The 14,914-nt window shown below is 36.6% G+C and overlaps 1 protein-coding gene across 17 annotated transcripts in view; it reads right to left on the bottom strand.

Moving 5' to 3' along the window:
- The window catches only part of LOC105224078 (voltage-dependent L-type calcium channel subunit beta-2), a 995,088-nt gene that overhangs the window by 852,706 nt on the left and 127,468 nt on the right, over positions 1-14,914 (bottom strand). The window contains exon 2 of one of the 17 annotated variants that reach the window (XM_049462517.1): positions 10,437-10,515. The exons of the other annotated variants lie outside the window; for them this stretch is intronic. The gene's annotated coding sequence lies outside the window, so the exon portion shown is untranslated. The remainder of the gene's footprint in view (positions 1-10,436; positions 10,516-14,914) is intronic. 17 annotated transcript variants of the gene reach the window in all.

Here is a 14,914-nt window from a genome sequence, read left to right as displayed (position 1 = left end):
GCTTGTCGATTTTATCGACACTAAATATTCCCACAGGCAGCTGGATCCTATTCTGGTAAACATTTGCACCGCCGCATTACCAGAAAAGTCGTTACTACTATGGGAGCAATCGCTCTCATCACGAAAAAAGTGCCCAACGTGGCACCAAATGAAAGATTTTCTCACCACCCAATATGAAATTGCGGAAAGGTTAGAAGAAAAAATAATCAGAAATAAGAACATTAAACACGACCAAAATAATAGCTTCAATAGACCCCAAGCTAGAAGCAAAAACAAATCAAATAGAATTTTTAACAAAATACAAGCGTTCACATCCGAACAGAGAAAACATACGTCATGCGAACTATGCACAAGAGGGCATAAACTTAAAACTTGCGAGAAGTTTAAAAAATTGAATGTCAATGAAAAGAACAACTTTGTCAGGTCAAAAAGATTCTGCACAAACTGCTTGTCCCATACACACAATCTTAAAAATTGCAAAAGTAAATACAATTGCATATATTGTCACAAAAGACACAATTCAATGCTGCACTACAGCAAATACCCCAACTCAGAACCACGGGATTAATTGCAAACACAAATAACGAAAACCAAAATTTAAAAAAAGCCAAGAGACACCATGTTGCTCAAAGGCACAAAAAGTTCAAACGCTGCACAGCGAAACACAAAGTGGACTAGTTACAGAACTAGTAACCAGGTTCGAAGGTTAAGGAAACTTCCCCCTATAACAAAAAAAAACTCCAGAAGATCAGTATTGTGAGGACTTTTCTAAAGCCACAACTACTCGATCATATAATGGTCGGTACGTCGTACGACTACCACTAGAGCTACAATTTTGCAATACCCCACATAATGGTAGAAAAAACATAGTCAGATCCCCCCTGAGAACTTAATATAAAAACAAAAATATATGTTCGTAACTTTTCGACCCCGCAGGATGGCTTTCGCCAATAATGATACAAAAATCCTGCTTAAATAATGTCAACTATGTGGCGCGGTACTAAACGTCAAATTAGTGCATACGCACTTAAACATATAAAAAAAAGTGTCTCAAAAAGTCAAAAAAAAAAAAAAAAAAATTAACACTTTTCATACAATATTGCCCCACAGAGGCCTAAATTGTAAAATAGAAAAAAAATTAACAAAAGCAGATATCGCTCTTATCGCGGGTAGTTGGTGAGAATCTGTTGTAAAGCATGAACATCCCACTTAAAAAATTTTAATTCTAATGAAGCCGTTCGCAATTACCGGCCACTCTCTCGCAAGATCCCTCTATTGTCACAGTCCTAACCCCAGGGCAAAGGAGTACCCATTCTGGCCATATCTGAGCCAGACGTGGAGTTACTATACTTCATAAGCCGATCGTAAATTAAATATCATAAAAATATTGCAACAATTGCCAATAATACAGAAAAATCAAGTAATAAATGATTAGCATAATAACTATCAAAGAAACAACCGCTTTATATAATAACTACGAAAAGCAGTTACAAACTCGTAAATGCGCATCATATAGTTTCATATCGTATGAACGTAAAAACAAATACATACATATGTTTAAAACCAAAGCCATTTTCAGCATTTATTCTGAGCCCTCGGGTACTCTACTAGCAGTACACCGATATACATTCCATCGCATATATGTACGTACACAACACTAGGCAAAATATTCGCCTAGGGGGCCCAGGATGTTTAAATGAGTTAAGCATCCGCCTACTTTACCCGAAAAAAACTGGCGCACCCTAATACGACCACGCAATTCACCACAGCTGATGACACCACAACAGAACACCAAGACATCTCACTACAGCTGTACATCAACCCACTCATCAAAAGGGATAGAAAAAAAGGGAAAGCGGACACAATTCGACTCTCGTGCAAGGCACTTCGACACATACAGTTCGAGCATAAACATCCGTCTATATATCCTCGTATTGGTGTCCAAATCTCGCGCGCTGCAGTTACCACTGTGACCCCCACAATATAATAACATTAAATTTTTAAAAACCATTTAACTTATCTGTGAACATTAAGATTTAATATTTAACTTTACTATAACTTTATACAAAACAAGAGATTTTGATAATAAATTATATTGTGATTATAAACTCAAGTGTAGCCGATTCTTTTATTTCGATTGTGCATGACAACCAGTTAAAAAGGTTAAAAATTAGAGATACATACATATATATGTACATATGTATCTAATGGTTACGAAATTATACAATCCTTAATCCTTTGTTTTCAATATTTAAAAACAAATTCAGGAATTTCAAAAAAAGCGTAAAAAATGATTTTTATTTTCAGGCAGTCGCTATTTTCCAAAAATTTTTTTTTCGTGTTCCCTGAGGTAGGGACTATAACAGCATCCTTACTGATTAAGAATTTCTTTTGATTTTTGTTTTTCAGACCACCAGGAGAGTCAGGATCAATGTCACCAGGATGCGCCATTTTTTTACACCTATCTCTCCCCCTCTAATTATTTCAATATATATATTTCAATTAATATTTTTTTGTAAAATTTGTTTTATATATTCTTAAGATATCAATAAGAAACACCATAAAAAATGGATAGTAAAAATAATTTTTGTTTTTTTTAAATCAAATTCAAAAAACTGCCCAAAATTTGATGTCTAGGGCACTTAAGGGGGTATGTGTTCAATAGCTGATGCGAAAATTTGTTCGTTAAATGAGTCATTCGTTTGTAAAAGATATGTTTGTATATTTTGTCTGTCGTCTTCTTCCATTGTACCAAAAAACCATTTTGACATGCTGCCAATTGCATTAATCAGTCCCCTTTTATATCTAGCTCTAACTGTCATAAGTGTCTGTAGTTTATTTCTTATATCTAACAACTCTCTTTGCAGTATTTCTTTATTCTCTAATTTCATCAAAATTATATTATCGCTTATAGCATTAATATTTTCCAATTGCTGAATGTCAATCATATCTAGTACTATATCGCTATCTTTTGGTATTGCTTGATCTCTAATCTGTAAATCTATGAACCCGTTTTGTTCCTTTATTTCTGTCAAAACCATTGTCCTGTCACAATGTTGTGTCATTAAAACTATTACTGTCCATATTATCCAAATCTGTAAATGTAAAGGTCTTTTTATATTTATTGGAAGGATGAATATTTTCTAACTTTTCTTTTTTGTATCTAGGTTGTTCCTTATGCCTAACAGCTTTATAATTTTTTATAAAACCTTCTTCTCTCTTTTGCTCATAGTTTTCTTTTTTCTGATTTAATTTATTTATAATTTTATTCTTTGCTGCTATTAAATTGTTTTTTATTATTTCCAAATCTATGTACTTCATTATGCTGTACCTTATTTGGTGTGCATTTTATTGTTGAGTCACATCTTTCATTATATAGGGTGATTTTTTAAGAGCTTGATAACTTTTTTAAAAAAAAAAACGCATAAAATTTGCAAAATCTCATCGGTTCTTTATTTGAAACGTTAGATTGGTTCATGACATTTACTTTTTGAAGATAATTTCATTTAAATGTTGACCGCGGCTGCGTCTTAGGTGGTCCATTCGGAAAGTCCAATTTTGGGCAACTTTTTCGAGCATTTCGGCCGGAATAGCCCGAATTTCTTCGGAAATGTTGTCTTCCAAAGCTGGAATAGTTGCTGGCTTATTTCTGTAGACTTTAGACTTGACGTAGCCCCACAAAAAATAGTCTAAAGGCGTTAAATCGCATGATCTTGGTGGCCAACTTACGGGTCCATTTCTTGAGATGAATTGTTGTCCGAAGTTTTCCCTCAAAATGGCCATAGAATCGCGAGCTGTGTGGCATGTAGCGCCATCTTGTTGAAACCACATGTCAACCAAGTTCAGTTCTTCCATTTTTGGCAACAAAAAGTTTGTTAGCATCGAACGATAGCGATCGCCATTCACCGTAACGTTGCGTCCAACAGCATCTTTGAAAAAATACGGTCCAATGATTCCACCAGCGTACAAACCACACCAAACAGTGCATTTTTCGGGATGCATGGGCAGTTCTTGAACGGCTTCTGGTTGCTCTTCACCCCAAATGCGGCAATTTTGCTTATTTACGTAGCCATTCAACCAGAAATGAGCCTCATCGCTGAACAAAATTAAAGCGCGAAACACATTTCGAACCGAACACTGATTTTGGTAATAAAATTCAATGATTTGCAAGCGTTGCTCGTTAGTAAGTCTATTCATGATGAAATGTCAAAGCATACTGAGCATCTTTCTCTTTGACACCATGTCTGAAATCCCACGTGATCTGTCAAATACTAATGCATGAAAATCCTAACCTCAAAAAAATCACCCGTTAATTTCTAATTGCTTTTTGTATTAGTTGTTTTATTGATAACCCTTTATTTAGTTTATATAAGATTCTACATTTTTCTGCTATAGTATATGTACATCTACATTACCTGTATGACTATTGGGTTTTGTTTGGTGGATTTCAACATTTTCACTATCTAGGAATTCTTTTATTCTTACTGCTTTAAATTCATTATCTGCAATAATTTTTCTAGGTTTCCCTACTTTAGTAAAGTGATCTTCTAACTGCTTAATAATGGTTAAACATAGGCTGCTATATATATTTCTGGACTAGGCAACACTAAGTGCTGCCAGGTGCAATCTGACATTTCCATTGGAAAGTTTGACATCTTTTAGCATAACATCACTCAGAATGTTTTGTCATTTAATCGTGAATTGTTTTATTTACAGGGAATTAAAAAAATCATCTCGGCCAAAAAATGGAATTAACTCGTGAACATTTTTGTGCGATCATTTTTCACAACTTTAACGTGGATTATCACGACAAGAGTGCATCGATGAACTAAAATCTTTGTATGGCTATGAAGCACCATCCTATAGCACTGTGAAAAACTGTTACAACGAATTCCGTGAAGGTCGTCCAAAAACAGCCGTTGTGCCAGAGAAAAATCGATGCCGTACGGCGTACGTGAACTGATAATGCAAGACCGTAACATGTAACATACCTTCAGATAGAGGCATGCCTATGCATTTCTCCTACCAGCATACATTCGATATTGCATGAACACCTGGCCGTAAAAAAGGTTTGTTCTCGTTGGATCCCGCACAATTTGACAATCGCTCAAAAAAAGGCTCATGTTGATTATTGTAAAGAAATGCTGAAAAAATACGATCGCGTATGAGCCCGAAACAAAACAACAATCGACCGTGTGGGTCTTCCAAGACGAGCCAAATCCAACGAAAAAAAAAAAAAAACATTTTCGTTGATAAATATTCCTATTTTCATTATTAGGCCAGAAATATATATTGCAGCCTTCGTAGAAAACTTATCTAATATTGTCAAAAAATGATGTCCTTTCATTACATACGTATCTGTATGTACAATATCACTGATTTTTGATGGCGTCTCCGATAATTTCAATTTTGGTTTAATAAAAATTTAAATTTTTTCTTCTACACAGCTGATTTCAAAATGTCAAAACTCATAATTAAGTCTGGCAACAAAAGTTTCGAATTCACATGGATTCAATGATAGCAAATTATGCGTATTCGTAGCTCCGCTACGATGTATTGCCTGCTAGGGCTGATTATAATCTGTAGCAGCATTTTGCAATGGTTTAAAAAGGCTAAGGCTAAGTTCAGGTGCAACCGAACATTTTATACTCTTGTATTAGATATTTCACTGGCTATCTTAAGATGAAAACGTCAACCAGAGAATCGAAATCCAAGCAATTTTATACATAAATAGACTCACACATTGTGAAAACGGAAGAGTTTCACAACATATGTCTAAAAAAATTAAAATTAGATTGGAACAAGAAGGACTTTTGGCAATTGAGAAATTGAAGTCTATATTAGTAGATCAAGTTGAATTAATTCAACCAAATTTTAACGAAACATTTATATTAACGACAGACGCATCAAATGAAGCTATTGGTGGAGTCTTAAGCCAAGGGGGCAAACCTATTACATTTATATCTAAAACATTAAATTCAACAGAAAGAAATTACGCGACTAATGAAAAAGAGCTATACGCTATCGTATGGGCATTAAAAAATCTAAGAAATTATTTATACGGAGTTTCAGATTTGGAAATTCATACTGATCACCAACCACTAACATTTGCAGTCTAACCTAGAAATCCAAATGCCAAAATGAAAAGATGGCATGCTTTAATTGGAGAATATGGAGCAAAAATTATATATAAACCAGGTAAAACAAATGTGGTAGCAGATGCTCTATCACGACAATTTCTTAATAATTTATCCGACGAATCGTCAACCACAGTAACCCAACATTCAGCTGAAAGTAGTGATCATACTCAGATACCCGAGACAAAAAAACCATTAAACCAATTTAAACAACAAATTTTACTAAGTAAAAATAGATTTACAATACATGAGCAAATTCAAGAATTTGGGAAAATTAGACATTTAATTGAATACGATACTGTTGATAATTTAATCACAATATTAAAGGAATACATCAAACCAAATATAGTTACGGCAATACATTGCTCAATAGAGGATCTGTACGAAATACAAGCGAAAATAAGAGAAACATTTACTAATAAATTCATATATACGAAAAATTTTGCAATTGACATAACGAACAGAGAAGACCAAGGAATTATAATTGAACAAACGCATACACGAGCACATAGAAGTTACCAAGAAAATTTGGATCAAATTTGCAAAAAATATTATTGGCCTGAAATGAGAAAACAATTCAAAGAATATGTAAGGAATTGTGACATATGTAATAAAAACAAATATGATAGACACCCTATAAAAATACCAATTGGAGAGGTCCCAATACCTACAGAGGAAGGAGTACAGATACACATGGATATATTCTATGCGCAATCTTTAAAATTCATTACGTGTATAGATAGCTATTCCAAATTTTTGGTTATTAAGCAAATCGAAGATAAGATTAATTTAGAAGATAAAGTGTTAGAAATATTACAAAGCTTCCCTAATATAAAGAAGTTAACAATTGATAATGAACCAGGATTCACTACGGTAAAATTTAAGTCCTTGATGCAGAGATTTCAAATAGAAATATTTTTTTGTAACCCAAATCATAGTACCACGAATGGTCAAATTGAGAGGGTACATTCAACAATAATTGAAATTTCACGATGTATTAAACAAGAATATAATTTAATAAGCTTTTCAGAATCAATATTTAGAGCTGTCCAACAATATAATAAAACTATACATTCGGTAACAAATGAGAAACCATTTGAAGTACTTTATAACAAAGTCTCTCATGATATTTTACCAGAAAAACTTTTATCAGCACAAACTAAGATGCTAGAAAGACACAATAAAAATAGAATTAATAAAACATATTTTTGCGGAGAAATAATATATGAAAAGATTACAGGAGAGAGAAATAAACTAAATCCTAGATACAAGAAACAGGTAGTAAAAGAAGACTTAGGGAATAAAGTTAGAATTAACTACAGGAATAGAATAGTACATAAAGATAATATTAAATCTTAATCATATATTTTTAGAGGATGATACCCCTAATTATTCTAACATTAATTACCAATACAATGACAGACATTGTGGACTACACAAGAGAAGATTACGTATTATTAGAAAACGGAGATGTAGCCCTGTATAATGACTACGGAAATATTTTTCACATCACTAATTTAACATACTTTAGAGAACTTATAAGTTCAGACACAAATTATTATAATAAAAAACTCAGATATAAAAATTTTGAACAAAATAATGAACAAGACAAGGCATATATTAATGATTTAGACACAGATCAAGAAATAGAACTCATAGAAACTTTATTAGAACAACTACAAATTAAAGATACAAGATATAGGAGAGGAATAAATGAAATAGGTACATTATGGAAGTGGATAGCAGGAACACCAGACCATGACGACCTAGTGTTAGTAAATAATAAATTAAACGAACTAATTGACAATAATAATAAACAATACACAACAAATTCTAAAATTTTTGGAATTATTAACCAATTAACTGAAACAATCAATAACATTAATGAAAACTCAAATATTAAAATTCTAATGAAACGGAAAAATCAATTCCTAATAACTGAATTACAAAATATGATTAATACAATAGCTATAGGAAAAATGGGAATTTTGAACCCGACAATTTTAAATTTAGACGAGATTAAAAGTATAATTAAGAATGAACATGGACGATTGACAATAACTGATATAATAGATATTTCAAATTTTAAAATAGTACAAAATAAAGATGTAATAGTTATATATATTAAGTATCCAAAAATTATATATGATTGCAAATATTATGAAGTAAGAGCAATTCCACAAAAAGATGGTAAATTAATAATTGATAATGAAATTGCGAAATGCAAAAAAGAATATATAAATATAAAAAACTGCAAAAAAGAAATGATAAATACTTATTGTAAAATTAATAATAAAAATACTGGCCTATCAGATATGTTGTCCAATAAAAAAGGAAAATGTAAAAAAATTAAAGAAAAACATAAAGACATAGATATAATTAAAGAAGGAGCAATATTAGTCTCTGGAAATCATACTATAGATGACTCTGCCATAAATGGATTGCATTAAAATTAATTCCTTTTGTTTCAGATTATGTATTTTTGTTTTGGCTTAATTGCAGGTTAGAACTACTTAAAATATCTATGTTATTAAGAAAAGTAGCGATCGCAATAGCTACAAAAATCACAAAATCAAAAATCAAAATTTGAAGGGTAGCTAAAGTGAAAGAGGCGAAACATCCCCTCCGCAGCGTTGTGCGCTGGGTTTGGGACCCGCTAAGTAAAAAATCATACCAATGAAAAGGAATAACAAGTCTCGGATGAGAGACCCCCCTTTTGATGACGACCATGGCAAACGAAATAAGGACTATGATTTGAAGGCATGCACCTGGAATGTCGGGTCTCTTAATCGGGAAGGTGCCGCTGCCCAGCTGGTAGATGTTCTCGTGAAAATAAAGGTTGACATCACCGCCGTCCTAGAAATGCGATAGACGGGACAAGGACAGAGACGAGTAGGTCCTTGTGGCATTTACTACAGTGGCCATATAAAGGAGCGCAAGTTTGGTATGGGATTCGTGGTGGGAGAGAGACTCCGTCGCCGAGTACTACCATTCACTTCGGTGAATGAACGTCTAGCCACAATCCGCATCAAAACGAGGTTCTTCAATGATGTGACTGAAGATGACTTTTATGAGCGCTTGGGGCGCACTTATAAGAGCTGTCCCCGCCACGATGTTAAAATCATTCTTGGCGACTTTAACGCCAAGGTGGGCAGAGAAGGTATCTTTGGCACTACGGCCGCTAAATTCAGCCTCCTCTAGGAAACATCCCCAAATGGGTTGAGGCTGATCGTCTTCGCCGGGGCCCGAAATATGGTTATCTGTAGTACTAGATTCCAGCATAAGAAGATTCATCAAGCTACCTGGCAGTCTCCGGATCGAAAAACCACCAACCAGATCGATCATGTTGTGATCTACGGAAAACACGTCTCCAGTGTTTTAAATTGGCGTGCGCTCGGAGGTCCCAACATCGACTCGGACCACTATCTTGTTGCAGAAGAGATTCGCCCCCGCCTCTGTACAGCAAAAAACGCACGGCAACAAACAAAAGGAAGGTTCGACGTCGAGAAACTGCAATTACAACAGGCAGTCGAACGATTTTCTACTCGGCTTGCACTCCTGCTCTCTGAGAACACTCGTCAACAACTCGGTATAAGTGAACTGTGGGACGGCATTTCAAACTCCTTCCGTACAGCTGCAACCCAAACCATAGGTTTTCGAAAAGTGCAGAAGAACAGCTGGTACGTCGAGGAGTGCCGTGTCGCAGCGGAGGGAATCCAGGCTGCCTACCTCGCAACGTTACGAGCGACCACAACACGTGCGGAATGGGATAGATACCGACAGTTGAAGAGGGAAGCGAGACGCATTTGCAGACAGAAAAAGAAAGAGGACGAAATTATTTTATATACTTATATAAATTATGAAGGGAACACTCTCCAGCTTGCTGAATCGCAATGAACGCTCAACACCAGGAGAAGGCGAACCCGATTCCCCAATCGATGACGATGGAGCAGACGTTCCATTGCCTGACCATGAAAAAGTTCGAATAGCGATTACCTGCCACAAGAACAACAAAGCGACGGGGCCGATGGATTGCCGGTCCAGCTATTCAAACACCGCGGCGAAGAACTGATAAGGAGCATGCATCAGCTTCTTTGTAAAATATGGTCGGACGAAAGTATGCCCAACGATTGGAATTTAAGGAGTTATACAAAGTTGCAAGGCTCAAAAATAACGTTTTTTTAAGATTTTTTTGTGGACACAGCTTTTATTTATTAAGTACAAGTGATAGCAATTCTGAAGGAGCACACTTTGAAGAATATAATTGTGTATTACTCGTGTCAAAATATTGATATGCACCGTCTCCGCAGATGATGTCCCGAACGTCCTCCAAAAAAAGGCGCTCGGTGGTGAGCACGATTTCCTCGGTTTGGATTATCTGTAACAAAAAAAGGTGAACTCTTTTATAGGATAGATAAATGCAGGTATTGAATGGAGGAACAAACAAAATTTTAAATTTTGACAAAATGGCGGCAATTTGAAAAAAAATTTCGTTCCCGATGAAAATTTTCACTCTAAATTGTCAAAAAAAAAAACAAAAAAAAAAAATATTTTTACATCTTATTCCTTCCTGTATCTAAAAAGATTGTGTTAAAATTTCAGCCCGATTAGTTGAGCCATCTCTGAGAAATCTTGCTCACCGATTCTGAATTGACAGTTTTGAGATAAACGCGTTTAAAGTTTCAAAAGTAGTAGTAGTAGTAGTACACATAGGTAATTTTTGTTTTTTTAAACTACAAATTCAGGTATATCTCCGAAAGTATTTATCGGATTGCCTTCAAATTTTCAGAGAATATACTCAAATATACATATGTACATTCCGAAAATGAAAAACAGACGATTTTTTGAAAAATCTAACTGCGCCTTTCCCCTTAAGTGTGCTATGTCCAATCATTAAAAAGGGAGACCCCACCATCTGCGCCAACTACCGTGGGATAAGCCTCCTCAACATCGCATATAAAGTGCTATCGAGCGTATTGTGTGAAAGATTAAAGCCCACCGTCAACAAACTGATTGGACTTTATCAGTGTGGCCTTAGACCTGGCAAATCAACAACCGATCAGAAATTCACCACGCCAAATCTTGGAAAAGATCCGTGAAAGGAGAATCGGCACACACCACTTCTTCGTCGATTTCAAGGCTGCTTTCGACAGCACGAAAAGGTCTATCTTGGAACCAGTGTAAACACCACCAATAATGTTAGCCTGGAAATCCAACGCAGGATAACTCTTGCCAACAGGTGCTACTTCGGACTGAGTAGGAAATTGAGAAACAAAGTCCTATCTCGACGAAACAAAACCAAACTCTATAAGTCATTCATAATTCCCGTCCTGGCTTGGACAATGACAACAACCGATGAGTCGATATTGCGAGTTTTCGAGAGAAATGTTCTGCGAAAGATTTATGGTCCTTTGCACGTTGGCCTCGGCGAATATCGCATTCGATGGAACGATGAGCTGTACGAGATATACGACGACATTAACATAGTTCAGCGAATTAAAAGACAGCGGCTACGCTGGCTAAGTCATGTTGTCCGGATGGACGAAAACACTCCAGTTCTGAAAGTATTCGACGCAGTACCCGCAGAGGAAGAGGAAGACCTCCACTCCGTTGGAAGGACCAAGTGGAGAAGGACCTGGCTTCGCTTGGAGTATCCAATTGGCGCCACGTAGCGAAGAGAAAAAACGACTGGTGCGCTGTTGTTGACTCGGCTATAATCGCGTAAACGGTGTCTATGCCAGTAAAGAAGAAGAAGAAGAAGAAGAAGAAGAAGAAGAATAAAAGCTTATATACAATATGCGGCTAAAAATTGAAAACGGAATAAAATAGAGCACGAATACGAACAATAAATTAAAGTTGAAGAAATAAAATGTTATGTTAATGAAAATGAAAAAAATTAAAATTATAAGCGACAATAGAAATGTTTTTGCAACAACTTAAATGAACTCGGAAAACTAATTTAGTAAAAAAGAAAATTGAATTTAATTCAAATGAAATTGTGCCTCAATCTCCATATCATGTACCAGAACCTAAAAAACATATTGTTTCTGAAATGATAACCGATTTATTAAAAAACGATATAATACAACGTTCAAAATCGCAACATGCAAGTTCAAGTGTTCGCGCCTATCTGTCATCATCTTTCTAAACATATGTGTGAAGCTTCATAGGCCGCACTTATGTATATGCTTGCTGTCAAACCAGCTTCCGTTTTATCTCCCTCTTCAATAAGGGAATTCGACCGCATAGCACGCTTTTTATTTCAATCCGCGTTAATATAATTCATCTTCCGCGAACGATATTATACATCAACGTATTTTGGTCCTTCGAGCCGGATATCATCGCATATTAATGATATTCCGCAAATTCGCTATTTTTTAAATATGTTTCCGCATTTTTAATATTAATCATGTCTTCGGCTAAAATTCGCGACTCCGCGCTAAATGCTATCAAACGCTATTTGCAATCTCGCAAAGTGGATGCTCTGTCGGTAGACACTGCGGTAATAAATACTTACCTCCAATTGTTGGAGGAGCAATAAATTCGGTTTTGCGTAGCACAACAAGAGGTGGAACCCACATGTGGTGACGAACACGTTTCCATGGAAGAGCAGGCACGCATACAAGGTGAGGAGTGGTACAGCACCGCCAAAGCTAACTACCGTTCATGATTCAACTGCTCCTGTACCACTTCCAAAGCTACAGTTGCCGTCATTTAGTGGTGATCCCACTCCATGGCTTCCTTTTCATGCATGACAAAAATTACACTATTTAGCAGTATGTGATAGCTGAAGCTTGGGACCTATTGACCGCGAGGTCATGCGTGTCATGGTGGACAGCCACATCAAACCACTCATGGCAATTGGGTGTGCAGCCAAGGATACTGCTAAGGGAATAAAGCAAGTGCTAAATTCTATACTTCAACACGTTCACTCGAAACACCAGTCGAATTCTGGGATGACTGTTCGTCTTCCCAGAACGCTGTCATCCGTTCACGTCACTGTAATTGGGTCACTACAAGGAGGCCGTGTAAAGGGAGAAGTTAGATTCTTCATATCAACGCGAACGCTTGATACTAAATTTCAGGTAAGTACGCTCATCTTACCGAAAATTACTAACGATCTTCGAACCTCCGCTTTACCGATGACTTTTTGGCTGCATCTTACGGATTTGCCACTAGCTGACCGCATTTATTCCCAGTCCGCATCAATAGACATTTTAATTGGAATGGATGAACTGGACAAATTTCTACTACACGGACTTTGTCAGGGTATTCGGATGTACTGTTTGGCAACGCTGCCAATTTACAAAGCCCACCAGTGAACATTTAGGCTTTACGTTCCGACTTTCATTTAACTCAACTCATCCACAACTTTTGGGAACTGGAAGAACTACCCGCCCGCAAACTCTGAAGAATCTATATGTGAGAAACTATACGACGATACGACCGAGCGTGCATCGGATGGTCGCTACATCGTTCGTTTACCTTTGAAGAGAAACGTATTGATAGGTGAATCACGAGAAGCAGCTATTCGAGCATTACTTTGCATGGAAAGAAGATTTACAGGTAACTAATAACTTCGCACAGAGTATACTATGTTTATTAGACATAGACGACAACAGATAAACTATACTATATGCCACATCATGCGGTGGTAAAGACCACAAGTCAAACAACGAAACTTCGAGTCGTTTTCAACGCACCTATGAAGTCAACCTCTGTGAATGCTTTAAACGATGCCCTCATGTTAGGCCCACAGCTACAAAAAGATCTATTTTCTGTTTTGGTTCGCTTTCGCCCTCACCGTTTCGGAATCATAGCCGATATCGCAAAGACACAGATTATCAACGCATAGGTTGGCGTTCGAATCCAACAGATCCAGTTCGCGAGTATCGTCTTTTAAAGGTCACGTATGGAGTCGCCTCAGCATCATAGCTTGCTGTTAAGTGATTACATCGAGCCGCACGCGTCAAACGCAAGCAAGGAAGTCATTGAAGTTATAAGGTCAGACTTTTATACGGACAACTTACTATCTGGTGCTGATACATTTGATGAACTCGCTTTACTTCAAAAAAACGTCTCCCACGCGCTCTCTGAAAGTGCGTTCGAACTACGCAAATGGGGAACTAATTCTAAAATGCTTAGAGATATGATACCACACGCATTTAAACAAATTTCGCATCTCTTGGCCGATGGAGACCAGATCCGCACTCTTGGTACCATATGGCACACAAACAACGATTCACTTTCTATAACAGTGAGTTTTAACGACCTGCCTCCTAAACTTACAAAACGAACTATTCTCTCCGACTCAAGTAAGGTATTCGATCCGTTGAGTTTGATCGCGCCCTGTACAACCCGCCCTAAGATTTGGCTACATAAACTATGGCGCTGAAATGCGGATTGGGATGAACCAGTTCCTTCAGAAATTGCGAGGGACTGGTTGGCACATCGTCGTGAATTTCCGCAAATATCAGCGCTAAAACTAAACCGCTGGTTAGGAACTAGCAAAACTTCTGACTCTCAGTATCACATTTTTACCGATGCATCAGAAATCGCATACGCAGCCGCACTTTACTGTCGCACACAATTTCCGGACGATACGATTAAGGTCGTACTAGTAGCAGCGAAAACAAAAGTAGCGCCTCTGAAAACTATTTCGTTACCACGACTCGAGCTCTGTGCAGCTAGTGAAGCAAGTTCAATCAAATCTGAACCACACCTTCACAAGATTATACGCATGGACGGACTCAATGATTACCTTAGCGTGGTTACAA

Source organism: Bactrocera dorsalis, chromosome 1 (genome assembly GCF_023373825.1).
Source record: "Bactrocera dorsalis isolate Fly_Bdor chromosome 1, ASM2337382v1, whole genome shotgun sequence".
Lineage (NCBI taxonomy): Eukaryota > Metazoa > Arthropoda > Insecta > Diptera > Tephritidae > Bactrocera > Bactrocera dorsalis.
This window is presented reverse-complemented; position numbering and strand designations above follow the sequence as displayed.